Genomic DNA, 12,234 nt, shown 5'->3' with positions numbered 1-12,234 from the left:
TAAGAAATCTTAAAGACTACTTAAATATTGTCGATTAATATCTTTTATTAAAAAATGTTCATTAATCTACAAAGTTTCAAGATATTTGACATTTATGTTGTCCGTCCGTGTACATCTTATTTTTGTAAATTTAGTGAATAGATATGTTAACAGATTTGTCACACCTAAGGTTATCTTGGTGACATTTTATGAACACATGTACAATGTCTCTAAGAATTATTTCATTCTTGTTTACATTTAAGCAAATGGAACATTGTGAATTAACTCAACAAATGCTATTTGCAAAGTCAGAAAAAACAGTCAGAGAGCTGGTTACTAAAGTAATTGATGATGTCACTTAAGTAATTGATAATAAGTCTTTTTGAACCATTTTCTTTTGTTTGCAGATACAAATGTTACAATAATATTATTTAAAAGGAACAGATCATGTTCGGTATTTGTTTAAAATGTGACAAAAGTGGAAGAGTCGGATATTTATAATTGAATTTGTAAAAGGATTTGACACACCACTTATCGCTTACATCTGCGGGTTCGAATTCTGCCTTGGACTTCGGATTCATTCACGTATGGAAGCTATCAAGCTACCTTACGTAACGTCGGTTATAGGTACATAGGTACCCACGTACGTACCTGAAATTATGCAAGCAGGCAGGTATCTGAGGTCTTTTTCCATCGTTGAAGCTGTATAGTCGCCATATGACCTTAATAGTGTCGGTGCGACTAAAAACGCAACAAAAACAAAGACAAAAAAACTGTTCAATAGATCAACGCACATGTTAGATTTAATAAAGCATAAAGGTTTAAATGACCTTTTTTGGATAGTTAACGAAAATTGTTTCCATCTTTGTTATCACTCCTAGCAAAAGATGTTCCAAATTATGGACCATTTTCCAAAACTGTGGAGTTCAAAATGTTCATGTAACAAATCTCATTTTACTAGAAATATTGTTTTCTGAAAAGAGCTTGCGTCTTGGAGTTTCCTCCATTTAAAACATGGATGGCAGACATCTAAAAGTAAATACGGCTTATGACGTAAACAGCCCACCACATATTTTCAAACTCTACTGAAAATATATTCCCTAAAAATATAAAACTACGTTTGATTTTAGAGGTTATTGTCTTCCTGCTAGGCATTAATATTTAACGAATATCTCTAAAATAATCACCCGAACAAAAGTATGAAAAGTGAATAACTAAGGCATTTAAAGCTTTCATTATTGATTTCTAAAATTTTCTTTATTATATTATAGGTTCATCCTTTCTGAAAGTGTTTCTTTTTGTTGCTCTGTGAAATTCAATAATCAGGGTTTTTATTTAATGTAATGCATTGACAATGATGTTCCTTCACTATAAAAAAGGCAGAGAAAATTTACTTTGCCTAAATTTAAAAGAGAAGACAAGAGATATTCTGCATTATTTTAATTTTAGAAATTCTTATATAGATGCTTGACATTCCTATTTGTGTATCTTATTGAATAATGTTAAAATGTCTTAAGTGATTCTCCAATTGAATTTCATATAAAAGGATAAGTTTCTTTACATTACTTAATTCTGCAATAAATGTTTAAGTCTTGATAAAACTTGTGATCTCAAATAATGATAGAACATGATACACTTTTGTTTAAGTAATTTACAAAATGCATTCTTCTCATAAAACTGTATTACATAACTATAGACTATAAATATGTTTTGAAACACAACTGACATTTAATGTTTATTAGAAACAATGGTACTACTTAAGGAAGGACGGCATGACAGTAAATTTAGGTGTTTTTAGTAGCATTAAGATAATAAATATTATTTTACATGTTTCATTCAGGGTTTCTTTTATAAAAGTATTATTAATATTTAGAACTGGGTATATTTGCAATTTAAGTTAGTTTGCAAATTTACATAGTACATTCTTTTATAATAGTATTTTAATTAGTTAATCAATATCATTGCAAATGACTCCTTAATAGGATATTTAGAACTGTGTCTAGCTATTGTTGTTGTTTGCAATTTAAGTTAGTTTGAAAATTTACATCATACCATGTGATATTCCTGAGAAGAGATAGGTTTGTGGTAAAGTTACATAGAAGTAACAAATGGGGCCTGGTCTGTATAATTAGTTGTAGTGTGTTATCAAATTAAAAGAAAATATAATTTACACCTAAACGCATTTCAATTAAAATGAATTTATAAAAGATAGGAAATATTTTTATCGTTATGGTACATACTGTAAGTATATGGCATAAAAAGTCCTGAGACAAAGTTGTGTCTATTAACAATTTAAGTTATCGTCTAAATGTGAATTGATACGGTCACCTTTTTAGTATTCAGATATTAATTATTATATTTTTTATACATTCACGTAAATATTTCTTCAAAACAATGCCAGAAAAGGAGAAATACAAAATATCGGGATTTGATTTTTTTCAACAAAATTTTTTTTTATAAAATCATTTCCTGCAGAAAATATCAACATGTATGTCAGCAAATGATAAAATTCAATAACAGTGTCATCAGTGATAGTGAGCTCAGACTGACTATTTATTTCTAACTCTCTTGTGTTTTCCTTATACCATTAAAATACTGTTATATTTGCGAAGCATAGAATACCATCAAACCTTGTTATATATATATATATATCCCGCTGGGTGTTAGAACTAGCACATGCGGATTAATTACGTGTGAATGACAATATTGAAATGGCAGATGTAAGATAACGTCTTTTGATGCTACAACATGAATAGAAAACATCTAAAATGGAAGTATTTGGCAGAATAAATAATATATGAGATGCAGGGATCGCTGACGTGAAGATCTAAAGATTTATGATCATAAAAATGTATACTTATAACAAAAACAATAACTGAGTGAATGAACAATGACACTTTCAATATTACAACTATAGTGAATGTCAATGATTCTTATAGATGTTTTTTTTTCATTTTTAATGAAAAGTTTAAATAATGTTTAATCAATGTCAACTTATTCAAGTGTTGAATGATACATGTTATTTCGATCTTAAAAACACTCATTGCATAGGTTTTACTGACATTTAAAACGTTATCTCCATACGTAAGGCTGGAAGATCGTCCTCACAGTATAAAAATTGCCTAAATAGGCGCAATCCTCCCAACATATTACTCGAATAAAATTCATACACAATCTCTTATATCATATGCTAAGTGGTTGATAAAAAGAAGTTAAGACCAAAGTTTGGTTTTACGAAACTCTGTCATTCTGCTTGACTTCTATTAAAAGATTTGATTAATATAAACGCAAATCAATTTTATGTTGTATTACCAAGAAATTGATAGGTTAATATAATCCTGAATAAGTTTTCTAAATAAAATCGCAAACACCTAACGCATTGGCAGTAAGAACGTTTATTACACGAATTCAATATTCTAATATCCAAAATATTTTAAATTATGTTATATAATTAATGAGGCATTAAATAAATATTCGGAGTAAAACGCAATGCCGAAGAAGTAGAGAAAACGATGAAAGACACGGATGAAACTGGCAATGGAAAAAATAGATTTAAAGGTATTTACTGAGTATATAATATTTTTGTACTTACTGTGATGAAGAAAACAACAAGGAGTTGATAGCTACATGGATGATGTGTAAAGGTATTGTGTAAATGAGCAATGTACTGTGATTTTTTTATGTCTTTCCTTTTATCTAATCTGAAACAGAGGTACATCAACTTGGTAATAATTATTTCGACAATCGCCATTTGGTATGATATAGTAATATATTGATTGATAGAACCTACGAATGTGACGGAATCTGTGTTAACAGAATAGGGGAATTCAGTTCATTCCATGAACAATAATGACGAATGATTAACGTGGGAAAAAGTTACCAACTATGAGATAAATGCGTATTGCATTGTGTCAAGTACTCAAATATAAGGGTTATATACAGTAACAGTGGCAATTCTTATTCTAGGTATAAGTACTAAGAAATAAAACATATATTTCATATAAAAGTAATAAAAATAAATTTGACATGTTTTGACAATATTTGAAATTGTATCTTTTGGAAATTCTCCAGCTATCTAAATTTTATATAGTGATGCAGAGGTATAGAGCTTTTGAACCAAATTGTATCACAATACTGTATAAGTGGATATTTCTGCGTCCCGAAGCTTAAAATTCAGACATTTTAAGTGAGGAAATATTAATGAATCGTTGTAGGATAAAATTAAATGGCATGTTGGTTGAAATTTATCCTAGAGGAAAATTATAGCGCTTTTCTTCGGTTCGCTAAATTCGCCAATATTTTTGGATTGCTAATTAAACCACTTATACAAAATCATGTAAACATGTACTTGATGACCCGGCATGTTTTTATGTCAACAATTTTGAATATTTTTGTTGAAATAACAAGAAGACGAACCATAACAGATTAATATTATATGTGTCGTGAACAAAAAAAAGCTGTTTAGTTACGACAATATATCTCTACAAAGCAAAATGCTAAAACATCGGATACAGTCTTCAGTCCGTCTCATACAGTATATAACATTACAAAATGACAGTAAAATGACATAATTGTGTTGTTATTTCAATTTATGAGGTGACGTAAAGTAACGTTTGTCATTAAATCAGTCATCTGTTACGGCGAATAGCTAGCTGATCAGTACAATGTTAGATAAATAAATACGGTGTTCTGTATTTTTAAACAATTGATTTTTGTTTTTAATTACAACAATTATTATCATTAGCACAAAAGGCCATGTCCTGTTCGACAATAATATAAATTGAAAAAAGTAAAACTCTGTTACTTTGAAATAATTTCACCTTTATAACAAAACATTTAAAGAGACTTGGCACGAAATATATTGTTCATTGCATTTGCGTATCATTCAGTTTACAAATTATGGATTACTTCAAATATAAAACCTTTTTGGACACTAATAGGAAACAATACTTTTTGTTTCCATCTTGTAAACCCGTCTTGGCAAAGGTTGCTCAGTAATAACCTGTACGGTTTTCGATAATTGTCGTAATTTTAATATCGAAATAGTGATTCGTTTGTTTTTTGAAAGCTATGTTCTGAAAACGTCTTGCACCTCATTCAAGCATACGTGTTATTTCAATCTTGAAAAAAATACTCTTGGTAATACCGGTAGTAATTCTGAAATTTGAAACTTCATCTTCTTTAGTAAAGCTGGAAGACCGCCATTACATTATAGAAATTGCCTATAGTATATAAAAACGGAACACAATCTGTCGACAGAGAAATTTAATAAATTCATAAATAACCCCTTGTATCATATGCTTAATGTTTGATAAAAAGGTTTTATGGCCAGTTTTTTTTAATTACCTTGCCCTTTGTCATTCTGCCAGGCTTCAATGTTTAAGAAGTTATTCTAATGGAATCAATTTCCAGTCGAATGCAATTCTTTTCATGTATTTTTTTTCTAAGAGTTTTTTTCTTATCAAAATGAGTATTAGGTTTCATAAGAATGGTTGGTATTACATTTTATTAAACATTACTTTTTTACATAACAAATCAAAAGGCATTATTTTATTTCCTAGACATTAAATGGAAAAAATAAAAGAAATATTCTGCTTTATTTATTTCTAGATATATTTTATAGCATTGCTTGAAAACATATATGATTCAATGGAAATATATTTTCCTTGTAATGTTGTGTGAATTTTTATATTTCCTCATACATCATTTTATCTTTATAAAGCTATAAAGCTATTATATCAAACCAATATACCATATTAAGAATATCATAAAATAGCTTTAAAAAGTAAATAAGTTTTACCAAATAACAATAACAATACTATCAATGCCTGACATTGTACAATTGTGTCTCCGCATGCTTAGCTCGGAAAAGCATCGAATTTTGTAATATATTTGTCGCTGGTCTGGTTGTCTGACAAGACCATATTTCTCCGTTTCAATTGATCTTATCCTCATGGTATTTTTTTCATACTGCTAATTTAAAACTCATGTTTGATCGGTCACTTATGGAGAAATTGCTCCGAGATATGACAAAGAAAATGTTACATCGGCATAAGACCAAAACAAAGTGTTTTCTGCAAATAGGGTCTTCTTTTTGGACATAACATTTCCTTAACATTTATGAATGAAATATAGTAGGAACGACAACTCTTCATTTATATGAATGTAAAACGTTATGTTTTAATATAGCTTCTCTTGAATTCTTAGATAATTTTATACGATATTTATATTTATATTGCTATATCATTTGAAATACTTTCTTATATTTGCAAGTCATTACTTATTGTCAAATCACAAAAAATGTAATAATTTATTTCCTAACAAAATTGATAAAAGGACAAAATGTGTCTCTTATGACATGTCAACAGGCTATGTAGGTGTATATGATATTGCAATTAAAATAAGATATTATGTAACAATTTTCCGGAATATCTTTGTCATTTCCTAAACCGCCTCAAGAATATATTCTATAACCATTTTGTAGCCTTACAGAGATGTGAATATTATACAATCAAACAATAATGTATGTTTTAGTGAAAAGTAATGTTTCATTTTCATAGAAACAATATTGTAACAACGTTAGTAGAACGCCACAAAACTGATAATGAGCATAATAATATGCAAAAACTAAAGCTGGTGAATTAACATAAGGGTATGCTTCCCATATATACTAGTAAACGACACAGATCACTTAAAGCGGTGAACTAGCTTTTCACCGACAGGTTTTGTGTGCCTTAAATTTACATTTCGTGGCCAGTATGAGGATGTAGACAACTGCCAGACTAGAGTTGCCGTACCAATAGACTTCCCAGGCCAAGTCTCAGTGTGAGACTTCTCGGAGGGGAAAGTAATATAACGACGTTCTTAGACCGTCTTAATACTGATAATGCAAAAACAAATGTTGGTTAATTAATGTTAGGAATTGTTTCCCATAAATAACGACACAACCACTGTTGGTGTTTAGCTACCTCTTTCATTGACAAGGTGTGTGTGCCTTAAAACATTACAATATGATTACTGTGATCTATATATGATCAAATGGAATTTTGACGGGCGTTCCCTTTATTTTGAGCCAAATCTCAATAACGTTTTAATTTCAGTTTGTTTGAATGTTAAGCATCGTTCGGTGGTACGATTTTGTGACAACTCTGTATTTTGAATCAGTTTAGCGACATCTTCTTCATACGCAGTGCATGTTTTGGGCACACCAGAACCCGGCCACGACAGAAAAATATCTCGACGAAGATTGCATAAACATCCGGTGCAAAAATAAATAAATAATACTCAAGAGGGTAGAGTCATTTTATATTTTTTCTAAACTTCAAATTTTATAAAATGTTTCAAAAGTTGAAAGCTTTCCCTGTGATTCACATTTCGTGTATTTTCTCCTTTACATGTGGCGGTATAGAGGGGAAATTCACATTAAATTTTCACAGATGTTGAATTTTGAGATCCATATGGGTTAAATCCCCGTGATGATAGTAGAAAAGGGTTCATTTATCAATCAATTCTGCTAAAGAATTAAAACTACATTATGCTCCCATTTAGTATTTAATTATAAATTATGATCAGAAAAATGCCAATAACAAATTCAGGACATAATACTTCTTAACAAATCTCAGACTGAAGCAGCAGAACATCTGTGACTGAGCAAACTGTTACATCATCTTGGTGTATCAAAAATTGTGTGATTTCTGATCGAATATTCATAACTTATTCTCTTGTGTCCTGAATACTTCTACATAGATAAGATCATAAAACATAAAATGCCAAATTATCTTGGTAATATATGTCCCGTTGGGTATCAGAACAAGCATTCGCGGATGAATTACGTGTGCCTGACAATACAGTAACTGTTATGGCAGATGTAAGATTAAATATTTTTATTCTTTAATTTGAATAGAAAACCAATCAATGAGAGATATGATTTCTACGTGAGGGTTGAAGAAATTTTGTTTCTATCACAATCCGCGTCATGTAGCACTATTCAGCGATGTTTTACTTACATATATATTTACTATGAAGTGAAGTCACAAAGAAAAGTTATTTATGATTATGTTTCCAGAAGTATTGAAAATATGGAATTCCGGATAGTTGATGTCTGTAAATTAATTACATGCTAAAATGCTTACAATTATATTTGACTACGTGTACCAATTGTATTTAATTGTCACTTTCACATTACCAATGTATAAATATTTTCAGCTCTTTGTGCTTATTGAAAGAAATTATAAAGTATCTATCTATAAAATCTGATCAATTGCTATTATACCTGTTAAAGTTGAAAATATTTGAAATTAATTTATACAAGTTTTTCCTATTCACATTAGAAACAAGCTTCTGCTATTGAGTATATATACCATTTAAAGTCTATTTGTTACAAACATAGAATTTCACATGGCTTTCCTTGAATTTATTTGCATCATTTTAGAATGCCTTGAGCATAGAGTGAGCAAATTGATATTTTAAAATCTCTGAACTAAAGCCTGTCCATTTGTTAAATCTGTTTGATAAATCATGTTTCAGAAATTTTGCTTTATCATAGTATCAGTTTTCCTCTTACTATTTTAAAATAGCAAACTCATCTTGATTGATGTCCTGTAGCAGTACCAATTTCACAGTAGGATACTTAAAAGACATCAATTTAACTTAATGTAAATGCTCTTTATGGCTGTGAAAAATTTTGCTTCGGTTTGCTATTTAATCATACGTTATCGAATTCATTTTCAAATGATATAAGACATGGTATTCCTTACTACATTGTCAAAATGTATGGCAATATTATAATTATAAACTGAGTTGCAAGTTAAGTATATTTTTTGCAAGAGTTTTATATATCTAAAATTTAAATTGCTGACTGATTAAATGCTGAACAAATGGCAACATTTAAACGACTAGTGTCATTTTCATGAGTGTCATTTTCTTGTCTAAAATGTTGAAAACTGCTTAAGCCGTTGCTACTGGCGGGGAAGGTAACTTGCATTTTTCAGTACCGTCCATGAACAGGCTAGATCAAACTGTGTCTGTAACATTTCCAATTTTGTCCCTTTGGGGGATTTTCTCTATTCTATTTGTGACCATGCCAAACTCAGTTACCTTTTGAAGATTGTCGCTTCAGTTGTGTGATGATAATTTATAAAACATGTTACCAATGTTCATCCTTTTTGTTTTCCGTCTGCTTTATTGAACTGCAGATAGAGGTCACAGGAAATCCAATGAAAACGTGTTGTATAAGGGCTATGCATACCTGATATATACAATCTTACAAAACAAATCATCTGCTTTGATGAAAATCATGAACACTTCATATATTTCCTATACTACTGTTAGTAATGTCAACTAAGCTCATCATGATGCTGTGTTTCTATTTTATAGTAATGACATAATAATGATCTTATTGAATAACGGTAGACAGGTTCATTTTATAAAAGTGATTGATTTATGAATATGAAATGATGCGTTATCAGATTTAAGATAATCATGCAAATTATTTTATCGCATTACTAGTTTTCTCATTGCACTTTTCGTACCTTTGTTTATCATCACATAGTCGGATTTAGTCGTAATTATAACGTTGTTAATGGACTGTTATAAAATTTAAAGAGTTGAGGCGAAAAAGGTTATTTCCTATTAACAAGGTCTTCAATTAACAATGGAATCAAAGTTTATTGTAGATGTAATATTATTTAACTTGTCGTACGGTCCACTTGTATTCATTTGTTTTTTAAAAATGCATTGTATGTGAATGTGACTATTATCCCCAATTCCTCAGAGATCTCAATCGATCTTACTGCCTTGGATTCTGTTGATATTTAAATAACAGTGTCCTTGTGTTTGTTATCAAACGCTAATGGTATTTAAGAATATAGAAATTGAAATAAGTTTAATGTATAGGCAAAGATAGCACAACACTTCTTAACATCAAATAATTCACCCGATTGATATATTCAAAATTGATTTGCTTTGGCTTCAAAAGTAGAGAGAAATAGATTCCCTAAAGAATGTCCAAAACAACAAAATTGATAATAGGACAATCTTCTGTTACTTGTTTTTTAAGTGATTATGTATTGAAACTCATTTCAGCTAGAATAAGTGTTTCCGTATTTCCGTATTTCCATTGGATACATTACTTTCAGCAGATTGCCTCTAGTGAAAGTATTTACAATATCACTTTTAAAGCGTTCGCTGCTAGAGTCCCCCACTTGATTTAGGTCATTTCCTTTTTGATATTTAAAACGTCACAATCAAGTTAGATGTTCAAGTTTGGTGTTCAATTCAGTGATACTACTTGACGTATGCTTTTATACGGAGTCTATGTCAGTGTGAATTATTCAAGAAATGTTTTCTGACAGTCTTTTCAAAGATTTCAGAATTAACACTTGATAATTTACGATGTATTATTTCTCTATAACAAGTTGTAGGTTGTTTTAAATGTAATACATTTTGGTAGAAAACTCCTTGGAATTCAAAACAGATGGTTTGTGTTTGTTTTATGCAGTTTGAATTATTGATATTTTTAACTGGATATTGCTCTTCTCAATGCACATAGGATAATGTTGTTTTTTACAAGACAGTTAAAAATGTATATAAACAAAGAACAAATCGCCGCCGGTGCCGTGTTACATACGCTAGAGTTTGGCTCTTATATAGCTGTTAAGACGAACCTTCAAACTAATACAATTTATAATCCACAACAAAATTACACCAATGGTGTTTGAACGGTTGTCATTAGAAAAAAGGTCCTTTTTTAAGAAAAGATGTTCCACTTTATAGACAAAGAATAAATCGCCTGTTCAGAACAAGACAATGTCGCGCGGAAATCTAGAGGTCATACTCCTTAGACTAGAGCTTTCTGTCTTTTATTGCTGTAAAGAAGAACTTTTTAATCTAATGGAAATCTTAAGCTGCAACGGAATCAGACAAAGGTGTTTTAATTGTTGACAGTGGAAAATGGTGTTTTTAACGAACAATTATGCACTTTATATACAGAAAGGTCAAGTCACCGATCGAAAAGAAAAACGAAAAAATCAGAAGAACCTTAAAACTAATGCAATTACTAATCCGCAACGGAATCACACAAATGGCTTTTAAACAGTTCACTCAAAATAATGGCGGTTATTTTTTCACGACAATTCATCCATTATATATACTTAAAGAGCAAATGGCCAATGCAAAATGGACTATGCGTCGCCGTCAGCTTTCCTTGCGTTATTTTGCGGTATTTGAGTAAAGAAGAATCTAGAAAGTAATACAATAAACTGGATGATAATTTCAATTTTTTTACATTTGTTCTAATATCTAGTGAAGGTAAAGGTTAGCTATAAACATTCAGTGTCCGAAGGTAATGACTCGATTTTAACATTAAACGGAATTGGGACGATTTTAATAAAGTCAAACATGAACCAGTTTTAATTATCTACTTTGACGATGGCCCAGATCACAAAGTTACCTATCATTATGTAAAATTAATGCAATCATATTCTTTACATGAGAGACGTAGAGACATATGTCTTATGTGTATTTTATAAATATCGAAATTTACTATTCACAGGGATTTTGTAATAGATCACTTGGACTTGTAGCTCGGAATGTGACAATGGTTTTAACCTGCTTCTTACGTCAAAAACCGAGATGTCACTGCAGCAAGAATGCTCTCTTTGCGAGATGATATTTGTAATAGATCTCATGGAGTTTGAAGCCTAGAATGAGAGAATGGCTGTAGCCTGTTACTTATGTCATAAACCTAGATGTTTAACAACAAGAAGGCTCTCTACAGGATGATTGGGTTTTTGAGATGGATATTATTGTTTGTGAGGGTAATGTAAATAGTTGTATTTTTGCGTTTGTCTTTAAAAACCCATTATTTAAATGTAGCATCTATTTCAAAGTAAAACAATCTGCAGATAATGCATTAAGAATGAATGGTTTTATTTTATTTAACTTAACAATATACTGGAATATAACAAACTTTTATCAAGTTTTAGTGCTTTTAACTGTTTACAATTTCTTAAAACAAAACATGTATATAACATGGTAATTTTTATTATTTAATGTAACAAACCTGTTGTTTTTAAATGTAGCAAGTGTATTAAAGAATAATTATTTATGGTTCTTCGTTTTAATGCTTTGTAATTAATCACTAAGGCCTACCAACCTCGTGATTTATATTACTGCGCATCTAATGTCGAAAAAGACGAGAACAAACATCAACAAGGCAAAGGCAACGTTTATAGAACGCAGCCGAAGCTTGCAGTG

Source organism: Ruditapes philippinarum, unplaced genomic scaffold (genome assembly GCF_026571515.1).
Source record: "Ruditapes philippinarum isolate M1 unplaced genomic scaffold, ASM2657151v2 ctg1952_1_1_1_1, whole genome shotgun sequence".
Classification (NCBI taxonomy): domain Eukaryota; kingdom Metazoa; phylum Mollusca; class Bivalvia; order Venerida; family Veneridae; genus Ruditapes; species Ruditapes philippinarum.
This window is presented reverse-complemented; position numbering follows the sequence as displayed.